General features: G+C 40.3%; 1 long non-coding RNA gene across 1 annotated transcript in view; it reads right to left on the reverse strand.

Annotated features, from left to right (window-relative positions):
- LOC140600656 (uncharacterized) overlaps nucleotides 1-13075 on the reverse strand; it is a 39213-nt gene extending 26138 nt beyond the window's left edge. The window contains exons 1-3 of the long non-coding RNA XR_012003829.1: nucleotides 12828-13075; nucleotides 11541-11642; nucleotides 150-317 (exon numbers count right to left, since the gene is read on the reverse strand). This is a non-coding gene — a long non-coding RNA (uncharacterized lncRNA). The remainder of the gene's footprint in view (nucleotides 1-149; nucleotides 318-11540; nucleotides 11643-12827) is intronic.
- Between the last annotated feature and the right edge of the window lie 858 nt (nucleotides 13076-13933).

Consider the following 13933-nt stretch of genomic DNA (forward strand, 5'->3'; position numbering starts at 1 on the left):
AATCCTCCTAATATCCCAACCATTGCTGTAAGCATCACACACATGGCCTTTGTGGCTTGCATATATCACTAGCTCTAGCTGCATTTTAAGGCCATCTCATGAATACCAGCCAGGAACCAGTTCCTCAGTTCACTGGCTTAACCGCTTACCTTAAAAGCTGACACATAGGGGCACCTGGGCGGCTCCATCGGTTAAGCATCTGCCTTTGGTCACAATCTTGAGGTCCTGGGATCAAGCCCTGCATCAGGCTCCCTGCTCAATGGGGAGTCTGCTTCTCCCTCTCCCTCTGCTGCTACCCCTGCTTGTGCATTCTCTCTCTGTTGAATAAATAAAGTCTTTTTGAAAAGCTGATATATGAAAACATTAAAATATTAATAATCATTTATTCAGCACATTCTATACATCAAGCTTTTGATCAGGCATCAAGTACACCACCATAAACACAGTAGATGTGACTGTCTTCAAGATTACATTTAGAGGGAGATACAGACAAGTAAATGGGCAAATGCAAAACAGTTGTAGTGTTTAAAAGTGCAAACAGTATAATTGGGTAAGTGATGGTAAAATATAGGAGGGACATCTCATATGACGTAAAGGAGTCAGACATTCAAATTAAAAACGAGAAATATGTATGTCTGGAGATTCTATTCAGTATAGAACCCCTTGTCTCACTCAAAAGAATTGTTCTGAATGTATCTTTTGAGATAGAAGGAGAGAGAAATATTAAAGAAAAAATTGATTATTTTCCCTGGAACCTAAAGAAATAAGTTGAAAGATGGAGAATGTTCCCTCACTAATGACTTCAGTCAAAAACTCAGAATCTACATATCATCTTTAATACTCAGAGGCATGTTATGAGGGCACCAACTAGATTCTGTCTTTCTAATCCTTTTTCTCAGTCATCTTTTATCCTTTCCATTGCTTCTGCTGAAAGAACTGTCAAACCTCTATTTCCCTGCTCTGGAATTTAGGCTGAAAAATGGAAAGACTATTTCCATTGGGAATATTGACAGTCTCCAGGCCTTGACTCTTGGGTTTTGAAAGAGGATGCTGTTTTTGTTAATGGAAATTCATGAGTATTTGGAACACACTGATGCAATAGTCCCTAAGTCAAAGGTCAAAGGGGGCCTGTGCGTGTTAGCAGGAGGCACTGGCTCAAATCTAATCAGTGGTGGGACGCCTGGGTGGCTCAGCAGTTGAGCATCTGCCTTTGGCTCAGGGCATGATCCCAGAGTCTAGGGATCAAGTCCCACATCAGGCTCCCTGCAAGGAGCCTGCTTCTCCCTCTGCCTATGTCTCTGCCTCTCTCTGTGTCTCTCATGAATAAATAAATAAAATCTTAAAAAAATCTAATCAGTGGTAACCTTAAGACCGTTAGAGATCAAGCAGCTCCTTAAGTGAGGCCATATCAAAGTTTGCTGCATAGCTGTAAGTGGTGTCACTGCTGGAACCCACAGGATCTCTCTGTGCTGCTCCATCAGCTCTGCTTGCCGCATCTGAACCCAGCTGCAGACCACCTTTGCCTGATAATGTTTCCAGTTCCCTAATGGGCCTCTGCCAAGAACTCCAGTCCACTGCAACAGAACCCTGATGCTTGCCTGACCTCCCACAACCCTGTGTATAATAGTTTGAGAGGAAAGAAGGCAAGGAAGAAATCTATAAACACATATTCTCTGTATCTACATCTTTCTCTGTCCCCCTCCTTCTCTCTCCCAATGCAGACTTGAAAAGCCAGCTCATTTTCACAGTCATGAAACCATTCTGAAGAGTGACATTTCATTTTAAATGGATTTTATCAAAAGTGCAGCAGGCACGTGGACTTGTCATCACACGGCTCTATCCATGGTGACTCCTGAAAACAGCATTTCTCACAATTAGGACTACAAAGGCAGCATTAAAGTACCCATAAGGAGAAATAAAATAATAACCACAACCCCAAAGCCCACAGGGTATTTCTTTAAGAAGCATTTTTTTTTAAGTTTTTAAATTTTTCCCCATATCTAATTAGGAAAAATTTTAAATGGCCTATCCCCAAACCAACCCCTGAAGGCTTGTGCTAGGCTTGTTCTGGGCTCATGGACTGAATTTGCACAGAATGGGAAGAGGCTCCACCGAGGCAGAAGGCTGAACCGGCTGAAGCTGATTTAATAAAAATCCACGGGGCAGACTACAGGGGATCAGCCCAATGCAACAGCTGTAGCAAAGACCGGCAAAACAAAGGAAGTCAGACTGACACTTGTTAATGGCATTGGTCCTACCAAGGATCAGGCAGGATGGTAATGAGGCAAGCTTTTAAATTCTGGAATTTTCAACTGAGATGAGAGCAGGACTGACCTTGGCTTAACTGGTAAAGTTTATGTGCGTAGTACCACTCTCTCCGGGGTTACTTTGGCTGGCTTTCCAGGATGGGGCCTTTTAAGTAGATAGATATGCAAGATATATATAATGCCTCAAGTGCTCCCATTTGATGAGGTTTGTTGTCAGCATCCTCAGGAGCCTCTGGTCCTAGATGAGGGAGCTCCTGTCCAAGAACTCTCCTGTCCTGGATGATATTTGTCTTTCAGTTTAGGAAGGAGCTTCAGCATGAAATCTGAGAGCATGAGCTTTGAATATGGCCTATGTTCAATACTGCACCCTATTTGCTAACTGTATCACAGAAGGAAGTTCCTCCATCTTTCTGGTGCTCTCTCTACTCATCCATGAAATATCGGTGCTATACTAACTGTACCTACTTCAAAGTTGTGAGAATATGAAAGCGATAAAGTAAACAGAACTTACACTCTGAGCCTGGCACATTGTAAAATCTCAACAAATTGCAGTCATCGTTGTTGGTGGCAGTGTTAAGATGCCACAGGTTCCTTTATCTAGGGATAATGAGGTGTTGCATCACAATTGCCAGGCATTTCTCAAAGATGGACCAAGCAGTGTCTCCAGGTCCTGCCTAGTTTAGCTACAACTCCTGTTGGGAGAGACCAGATCATTCAGCTCCCCCTGCACATCTCCCTCAGCACCGTCACTGCTGGGCTTCTGCACATTACTGAGTCCTCCTCATCTCTCTACATCAACTTGTGCTGCCAAGGCATCAGAAAGATGATTTTTTCTTCTTCAGGAAGAGATTGGGACTCTCTCCCCAAGTTCCTTCACTCCCCACTAGCAGTTTCCACCTGTTGGCCCAGCCTCATGTTTAGCTGTGCAATTCTAAAACGTTTGAGCTTCTGACTTTTACACTGAATACTGGATGCTCTTCCAAATGATTGCCCAGTGTTTGTATATTCCCCATGAAAAGCAGGGCTTTTTTTATTCTTCCTTTTTTTTCTTTCATATCTGGCTACCTTGGCCTGACTTTCTAGCTCTTGGCCTTTTGGGAATAGGCTATTCTAACAACAATTGAGACCCAATCCAAACTGATCCCATTTTTTTAACCTAATTTATACCAGTAACAGTAGCTTTATGAGCTATCCTTCTTAAGATTTACTTTTAAATGTAGAATTCCTATACATGGCAATAATTAAATGCAAAATCACTTTATTACTGGTGGAATTTCAGGTGCCATGGCAGATTGTGAAGAAATATGTTTAGTCAGAAAATGTTCCTACTAGCCCTGACTTTTCTACTGTATCTCCCCCAGCACATAACTTCTCATGAACTGCTGGGCATGGACAAAGTGGCTGAAAATATGTCTTCATTTATTAAGAGAACTAGAACTTTTTGAATCCTATTTCCCCCCTTCATTCAACTCTTCTAGTCACTATAGCAATTTGGCATTTAAAATCAAGTATGAACAAATCTACTTATCTCTTATTCTAGAATAAATACTGTCCAGCTATACCAGACAATCAATAGCGTTTGACTTTTCATTTTGTAAACATAAAAAAAATTATTGGATGTATTTCTGGACCTCACAAAATTGACAGGAAGCCTGAAGATCCAGACATGATAAATGTGCGGGAGAAGAGGGGTCAGGCGGCTGACAGTGCGCTAAGGTCAGGCCCCAGGAGTGTCTGCAAGGGAAATCACTCTGCTCTGCTACCACCAATCTGAAAAATCTCCAATTATTTCAGGCACTTCGGATCACCAGGCTCAAGGTTCAAGTCCCAGGTGGGGGCATCCATTTGGCTTAACCTAGACCATCCCCATAATGAGGAAGAAAGGAAAGGGGAAATCTCTCCTCTTTAGCTTCTTTAATGGGAAGTAGTGTCCTGCCACCCATATAATTTGTGAATTCTTTCACGTAGCAGAAGTGTTCATATGCCAGGTCATCCCCCCTACCGACACAGACATACTCTTTAAAAAGGGGGGAGAAGGAAAATATTTCCTCCATTAGAAATCCAACAAATTTGATCTTATCTACATGGTTTTGTATAATAGCTTAAGCCAAACCATTGTCTTTTTCTTCTCCTTAAAACAGCTTGGAGAACAGATTTGTTCATTATTTTTTGCCTTTTAGATCATGTTGATTTCTCATTTTACATGAATAATCTTAGAAAACTATAAATTTTGGTTAAATAAATTATTTTCATCATTTGCTCATTTTCATTATTATCTGTGAGATTGTACTTCCTTCAGAAAAATGTTCCTCTTTGATTCTGTTAGAATCTCTCTTCACATTTTGAAATTGATGCTCCTGCTAGGTTATAGGTGGTATTTATAACAACCTTCTTTCTTCTACTACCTATTCTGTATTCCCTTTGCTTTTGGCAAGCATCTCAGCTGGTTGTTGTTCTTTACCTGGTGGAATGATCCAAATCTTCTTTCCTGCGAGTCTGGGTTATTACTAATTCTGCTTGGATTGGATTGTAGTTCTCTATTGACTTTAATAACTGGGCATGGCAATACTAAAAGACACCCTAAGGGATCTCCTGTATTCCAGACATATCTCCCCTTACCTCCATTTTGTAGTAGTAGTCCAAAATTCCCTTGGTAGTCAGGATCAAATCACCCTCGCAAACACCATAACTCCCTTATTTGCCTATTTTTTCAGAGGCATGAGGCCAAAGTTACCATGTAGCCATCTTAACTTCTAGTCCAATTCAAATTATGGTTTTGTACCAGGGTTTCTTTTGTTCTGAGTCCCACTCAAAACTAGAAGCTTTTGGGGTCACTCAGTAAATGGGTCATCGTAACATGAGGAGTATGTTGTTTCCAAAATCCAAAGAGGCAAATTAGACACTGTGTCTCTTTCTTGGTTATAGGGGAGGCCCAAATGCAACAACAACTTATCCTTCTTCTTAGAATTCATCTCATCATGCTCCATACCACGACCCTAGAAATTTCACTGTGATAGAAGGTCCCTGAATTTCAGTTAGGCTTATTTCCCACCCTGTCTCATACAAATGTCTTACCAATAACTCTAAAGTAATTGCTACTTCTTGCTCACTAGACCCAATCCATGTAATAGTATTAGTATAATGAATTAGTGTGATGTCTTGTGGAAGGAAAAGGCAATCAAGATCTCTTCAAACTAAATTATGACATAGAGTCGTCATAGAGAGTTAGAGAGTCAGTATATCCCTGAGGTAGGACAGTGAAGGTATATTGCTGGCCTTGGCAGCTGAAGCAAAGTAATTCTCGTGGGCCTTATGGACAAGTGGGGAGAAAAGGGCATTTTTCAGATCAATAGCTGCATACCAAGTACCAGCAGATGTGTTAATTTTCTCAAGCAATGAAAGCACATCTGGTACAGCAGCTGCAATTGGAGTCACCACCTGGCTTAGCTTATGATAATCCACTGTCATTCTCCAAAATCCGTCTTCTGCATAGACCAAATAGGAGAGGAGAAAGGGTATGTAGTGGTAATCAGCACTCTTGTGTCTTTTAGGTCCTTAATGGTGACACTAATCTCTGCAATTCTTCTAGGGATGCTGTGTTGCTTTACTATTTCCCTAGGTAGAGGCAGTTCTAATGGCTTCCATTTGACCTCTCCTACCATATTAGCTCTTACTCCACAGGTCAGGGAACCAATGTGAGAATTCTACCAGCTGCTAAGTATGACTGCCCCAATTATGCATTCTGGAACTGGGGAAATACCACAGGAAGGGTTCATGGACCCGCTAGACCCACATGGACCTGCTGGACCCACTGTGAGACAGACTTGGGCTAAATATCCATTGATCACCTGACCTCCAGAAGGCCCTACTCTGACTGCAGGGCCACAGTAATGTTTCAGGTCTCCTGGAATTATTGTCATTTCAGACCCAGTGTACAATAATAGTCTCTGAAAGTTCTAATTATTTCCTTTTCCCCAATGTTCAGTTATCCTGGTAAATGTCAAAGTCCCTTTGGGGAAGGCTGAAGAAAGATTAATAGTATAGTTTCAGTAGTGTGCCCTGGTCCTTCCTTAAGGGGACCCAGACTCCTAACTATAAAAAAAGAAAAAAGGCAGGCTATTCAATAGAAAAAGAGCATCCAAAGATCCAATAAGACAATGAAAGGTGCTCAATATCATCAGATAAATACAAATTAAAGCCACAATGAGATGCCCCAATGCATTCATTGAGATGACTAAGATTAAAAAGACTGAATATAACAGACATGCATAATACATATGTATGCCAAAAAACATATCCAAGAGCATTCACAATGGCAACATTTTAATATTTCAAAGCAGTAAATAGCTCAAATAACATAAAAAATAAAATTAGTAAATAAAATATGATAAATTTCCTAAATGAACTACTACACAACAATGAAAAAGAACAAACTACTGCAATATGTAATTAAGATGAATCCCACAGACACACTCTTAAGCAAAAGAAAGCAGTATTAAAGAGTACACACCATGTGATTCCTTTTATTCAAAGTTTAAGAACGGGCAAAATACTCTATAGTGGTGAAAGTTTAAAAATAGTTAATTTTGCAGAAGGTGTAATGAGTGTAAGGGACAATGTAGGGGTTTCTAATGTGGTGTTAATGTTCCAGTTAATGTAATGGTTGCAAGGCTGTGTTCACTTTGTAAAATTCATGGAGCTATACACTTACAAATTTTGCATTTTACTCTCTATGTATGTTATACTTCAATTAGAATTTTACTCAATGTGATTCATCATATCAGCAAGAGAAAAACCAAGAACCATATGATCCTCTCATTAGATGCAGGGAAAGCATTTGACAAAATACAGCATCCATTCCTGATCAAAACTCTTCAGAGTGTAGGGATAGAGGGAACATTCCTCAGCATCTTAAAAGCCATCTACGAAAAGCCCACAGCAAATATCATTCTCAGTGGGGAAGCACTGGGCGCCTTTCCCCTAAGATCAGGAACAAGACAGGGATGTCCACTCTCACCATTGCTATTCAACATAGTACTGGAAGTCCTAGCCTCAGCAATCAGACAACAAAAAGATATTAAAGGCATTCAAATTGGCAAAGAAGAAGTCAAACTCTCCCTCTTCGCCAATGACATGATACTCTACATAGAAAACCCAAAAGCCTCCACCCCAAGATTGCTAGAACTCATACAGCGACTTGGTAGAGTGGCAGGATACAAAATCAAACCCAGAAATCAATGGTATTTCTATACACTAACAATGAGACTGAAGAAAGAGAAATTAAGGAGTCAATCCCATTTAAAATTGCACCCAAAAGCATAAGATACCTAGGAATAAACCTCACCAAAGAGGTAAAGGATCTATACCCTAAAAACTACAGAACACTTCTGAAAGAAATTGAGGAAGACACAAAGAGATGGAAAAATAGTCCATGCTCATGGATTGGCAGAATTAATATTGTGAAAATATCAATGTTACCCAGGGCAATTTACACGTTTAATGCAATCCCTATCATAATATCATGACTTTCTTCAGAGAGTTAGAACAAACTATTTTAAGATTTGTGTGGAATCAGAAAAGACCCCGAATAGCCAGGGGAATTTTAAAAAAGAAAACCATATCTGGGGGCATCACAATGCCAGATTTCAGGTTGTACTACAGAGCTGTGGTCATCAAGACAGTGTGGTACTGGCACAAAAACAGACACATAGATCAATGGAACAGAATAGAGAATCCAGAAGTGGACCCTCAACTTTATGGTCAACTAATATTCGATAAAGGAGGAAAGACTATCCATTGGAAGAAAGACAGTCTCTTCAATAAATGGTGCTGGGAAAATTGGACATCCACATGCAGAAGAATGAAACTAGACCACTCTCTTGCACCATACACAAAGATAAACTCAAAATGGATGAAAGATCTAAATGTGAGATAAGATTCCATCAAAATCCTAGAGGAGAACATAGGCAACACCCTTTATGAACTCAGCCAGTAACTTCTTGCAAGATACATCCACGAAGGCAAAAGAAACAAAAGCAAGAATGAACTATTGGGACTTCATCAAGATAAGAAGCTTTTGCACAGCAAAGGATACAGTCAACAAAACTAAAAGACAACCTACAGAATGGGAGAAGATATTTGCAAATGACATATCAGATAAAGGGCTAGTTTCCAAGATCTATAAAGAACTTCTTAAACTCCACACCAAAGAAACAAACAATCCAATCATGAAATGGGCAAAAGGCATGAACAGAAATCTCACAGAGGAAGACATAGACATGGCCAACATGCACATGAGAAAATGCTCTGCATCACTTGCCATCAGGGCAAGTATTTTCAGGGAAATACAAATCAAAACCATGATGAGATACCACCTCACACCAGTGAGAATGGGGAAAATTAACAAGGCAGGAAACCACAAATGTTGGAGAGGATGCGGAGAAAAGGGAACCATCTTACACTGTTGGTGGGAATGTGAACTGGTGCAGCCACTCTGGAAAACCGTGTGGAGGTTCCTCAAAGAGTTAAAAATAGACCTGCCCTACGACCCAGCAATTGCACTGTTGGGGATTTACCCCAAAGATTCAGATGCAATGAAACGCTGGGACACCTGCACCCCGATGTTTCTAGCAGCAATGTCCACAATAGCCAAACTGTGGAAGGAGCCTCGGTGTCCATCGAAAGATGAATGGATAAAGAAGATGTGGTTTATGTATACAATGGAATATTCCTCAGCCATTAGAAACGACAAATACCCACCATTTGCTTCAACGTGGATGGAACTGGAGGGTATTATGCTGAGTGAAGTAAGTCAATCGGAGAAGGACAAACAGTGTATGTTCTCATTCATTTGGGGAATATAAATAATAGTGAACGGGAATATAAGGGAAGGGAGAAGAAATGTGTGGGAAATATCAGAAAGGGAGACAGAACATAAAGACTCCTAACTCTGGGAAACAAACTAGGGGTGGTGGAAGGGGAGGAGGGTGGGGGGTGGGGGTGAATGGGTGACGGGCACTGAGGAGGGCAGTTGACGGGATGAGCACTGGGTGTTATTCTGTATGTTGGTAAATTGAACACCAATAAAAAGTTAATTTATTAAAAATAAGAATTTTACTCAAAGAAAAATATAAGGGAATATATATGGGAATGAATTTTAAGGGTATTTGGATAGGGAGAAGACATTTAATTTCAGATTGGGTTAATTTTATCAACAGAAGTGCACTTAGCGCATAGTCTGGATTTAATGTGCTGGCTTGAACAGATAAAACTCCTTTAAATTATTTGCTCAGTTGAAAGCTGAAAGTTAGACTCAATAGTGGCTTACATCTAGTAAAGTTGGGATTATATAAATTAATTTTGTAATTGCAATGTGAAATTAGCCAATGAATTTTGAATAATATGTATGCCTCAAAAAAAATATGTATGCCTGGATCCTACTTGCTACAGAGTCTTGGACAGAGATAGACTGAGCAACAGGATTTTCAAGAACTCTCCACCTGATTCTAATGAGCAGTGAGATTGAGATGTACAGAAAGGAACCTAATAACTTATGAAGATATAGATGTAGGTTAAGTGGGACCCATTCCCTTACAAGGACACACCCCCACTTTCAAGTGGTCCCTGAATATGCTCACTTCACAAATTTGTAGGGAAATACACTGATGAAGAGATCATCAGTAAACACACACACACACACACACTCACACACACACACACACACACACAAAACAAAGCAAAATTGAAAAAAAGAAAAACCTCAGTGGCTGATTCCTGTTGAACAAGTATGTGGGTAGGAGACACCATCATTGAAACAAGCTTCATAATTTCAATGGGATGGTGGGATCCTAGAGCAGAAACAGGCCAACTAGCAGCACTTACCCAACCAAGACAAAATGGAACCGGTTATCATCATAGATCCTAGTACTAGATTGATAACCAAATAACACATCCACACAGATCTCTGGTAATACCTAATTAATCATGAGGTCTTAGGACTAAACTACATGGAAAATGAACTAAGGTACTAATTAATCTGTATAATAACAATAAAATAAACCATCTAGATCTGGCCAACAGAAGTCTGATTTGAGCCATGATAATAGTGAAACATAGTTCCTCACTGAATTCTCAGACCTGTCAGTTCAGATACCCAGAGTCCCTTGACTGAATGGAAGCCTAGTATACTTAAAGTAATAACATAAATTGTATCAAAATTTTCTCACTGCCCTTCTCTAAGGGATCTGTGGCCATGGACCAGGAAACCTGTACCTGGGAAAAGGAAAATACACAGATATTTTAAGAATTTTAGAATCTTAACTTTGAGCTAACTGCTTGATTCCTGGGGACCCAGAATGCCATAAGTCAGATGATAAATACATAAGTTTTGCCCAGGGTCCATATTATAGTATGAGTCTAATTGTCTAGTTCTGGAGTGTTTACTTAGAAACAGGTTTACCTGATAATTGGCAGAAGTGCCATCTTAGCAATCTGACCCATGCCAAAATTATAAAACAAAACTAAAACTAATACTAATCCCTGAGAGAACAAAGGAATTAGTGATACTATCAATGGTCTGAAAGGTTTAGGAATGCTGATTCCTAAAAAAAAGAAAAAAAAGGAATGCTGATTCCTTTCATAGCCCTATTTAATCTGGACCTCCTAAATCAAAAACTCTGGAGGTGTTGCCTAACAGCCTGTGTGGAGGTGTTGCCTAATAGCCTGTGCTTTCATGAGCCCTCTAGGTGATTCTGATGTACATTTAAAGAATCACAGACACAAAAGGAGTGTTTTTTTCTCTTTCCCAAAAAGAAGACAACAACAGAAGCACATAGCTATAACCTGGAAGAGACAGGAGTACACTCACCATCTAACCTGAGAGCTACACCAGTTTTTCAGATCTATGCTGCTATTTAGTCCCAGTTGCCTTGCTTATCTCAACATCACCATAGGACATCAGCTGGTCTCTCCATTGATGGTGTCATGTCTGTAGGAACTATAGTAAGATATAATGGCATTCTAGGTAGTGTTATGAGATACATATGTGCCAGAAGATAGAAGATATTTCCCATAAAAATACAAACTTGAGCCACTACAGTGAAGTTTGTAGGAATCAGTGGTCCAGGACATTGTGGGACATCCTTTCCAAACTGAAAGACAACTTGCTGTACTCTTTATCCTCACCCTCTTCAAATCCCAAATATAAAGGCATATTGGTACTGGATCTCTAGGTTTTGAAATTAATAGTGTAGTTGTGTGTATTGTTCTATTTACCAAGTCTCAAAGGAAGAGGTAGGTCTCCAACTGATCCAGGTGGATAGTTTGTGTGAAGGACCCAGCAGATAATCTGTGGGATATTAGTGTGTTAAACGGAGCCTATGGAAAGATAAAATAGAAAAATGAAAGCAGAGTGTCCTGATGGGTTAATATATCTTTCTTAGACAAATGACTAAATTCTTTTTGAGAAATGGCTACTGGCTTATTACTAAACCTTGGTAGGCTAAATGCTAAACCATGAAACACTTGGTCATCATACAATCTGAGATGCCCATAATTTACAGGGTTTTACGTGATTCATCGAGTCAAAAAATTGCTCATGTTCAACAACACCCCACGAACAAGCAGAGGTGTTATATAAAGAAGCAAGGTCAAGCAAATCCTGAAAGCTCAAGTAAGTTACATAAATGGGTGAATCACAACCTCACTGCTATCTCTTCCTCAACCCAAACCAAGGGTGTTCCAGAGAATTTCTTATGATCACTTAAGAGAGAAGAAAACACTTTAAGCCTGACTTAGTGTGCTCTGATGACAATGCAGTGGTAATAGAGATTTATAAAAATATTGGCTAAGAGTAATCAATCCTCTCAGGAGGTAGAAATCAATCCATGAAAAAGAAAGATGGCCTGAAGTATGCATAGCTGTAGTAATTCACAGGAAGTGACTGATGGCCTGGCTAGATTTTCAGAGATATTAAAGGGAAAAGATTGGTGGCAGAGATTTGGGGATGAGTTATATGAATGAAATTCACAGAATTCACCCTCATTGGATCTCATGTGAACATACAAAAAAAGGTCCCACTATGCTGGAGATTATCAGTAATCATGTGGGTGAAATCACTGTCTTGAAGATGTCAGTCAGCCTCCCCTTTTCCTAGTTCTCTCAGTGCTTATCTATTGCACTCAATAACAAAATATCCATCCTGGCAGGGAGGGAGGCTAAGCATGGACTCAGTCACAAGATTTTCCCTCATCAAAGCTGACCTGGCTATCACCACAGCTGAGTCCTCATTATGCCAGCAGCAATGACCAACCCTTAGACTTTGATAGGCTGCCATACACTGAGGTATCAGCCAGCTACCCGGTGGTAAGTTGATTGCATTGGACTCTTTCCATCACAAGGTGGAAAATGATTTTTTCTCACTGGAATAAACACTCATTCTTGATATTTATTTTTTTCTGCCTGCCACTCTTGTATGCCAGCTATACCATCTGTGGACTTACTGATTATCTTATTCACCATTGTGAGATTCCACACAACATTACTTCTAATAAGAAAACTCACTTTTCGGGCAGCCCCAGTGGCTCAGTGGTTTGGCGCTATCTTCAGCCCGGGGTGTGATACTGGAGTCCCAGGATCGAGTCCCGTGTCGGGTTCCCTGCATGGAGCCTGTTTCTCTCTCTGCCTCTCTCTCTCTGTGTCTCTGATGAATAAATAAATAAAATCTTTAAAAAAAATAAAAGAAAAGAAAATTCACTTTTCAGTCAGGAGGTATTGGTTTGAAACCTTAGGAGTCCCCTGGGGAGAAATTCAAAACTGGTTGTGGTATACTCAGGGCAAAGGGAGACCAGAGAAAGAGGCAGACCACTCCAGATTGGTAGATGGCAGTTTTAATAGGCAGTTACTTTTGAGGCTTGTCTTGGGTGGGCACAAGATGAGTAAATCTCCGCACAGTGCACCAGAATCTTGAAAGTGTACGTAGAGGCCTTAACGAGATTCAGTCATGTACACAGTCCAGCCAGTCTCAACAACACCTGCCTCTCTCAAGGCTACATCCTTGAAATGGCTCCAGCTATGAGAACAGCAGGTGTAATATACATTCCAAGGACAGGGGAGTGAGTAAAGAGCCTCCAAGAGCCTAGGGATAGCTCACGGATCAACCAGTGGTCACATCTTCTTGTTGACTTCCTCCAGCCAGAAGGAAGTCAGTGGACTGACACCCACAACATTCACCGGTTTTACCATCCACCTAATAAACCCCAAACAGCTGGCCTTAATGAATGGTAGGATGGTCTATTAAAGGCTCAGTGTGTTGGTGGGAGACCACACTCAGTGAGGTTGGCACACTGTTCTATATGGTATTTGTTCTGCCATAGTCAGAAAATATGGTTCCAAGGCTAAAGAAGAGGAAGTGAGAGGGAAGCAATACCTCTCACCATTATAACCGAAGGGGAGACTTACCAAGTTTTTCTTTTCATTCTCTCTGTAATTCTGGTCTCTAGAGGTCTTAGCACCCAAGGAAGGAAACCTGATCCGGTTAGCCAATATTACTTCAGACAGTTCTGAGATATTAGGCAAAAAGATAAAAGAAAGTCATAAGAAACCCTAACTATTACTAAAGGGACTGGGAGGAATATGAAAGAACATAGAACTCTTGGAAGTTCTCTAAA

Source organism: Canis lupus, chromosome 12, assembly GCF_048164855.1.
Source record: "Canis lupus baileyi chromosome 12, mCanLup2.hap1, whole genome shotgun sequence".
NCBI classification, from domain to species: Eukaryota; Metazoa; Chordata; class Mammalia; order Carnivora; family Canidae; genus Canis; species Canis lupus.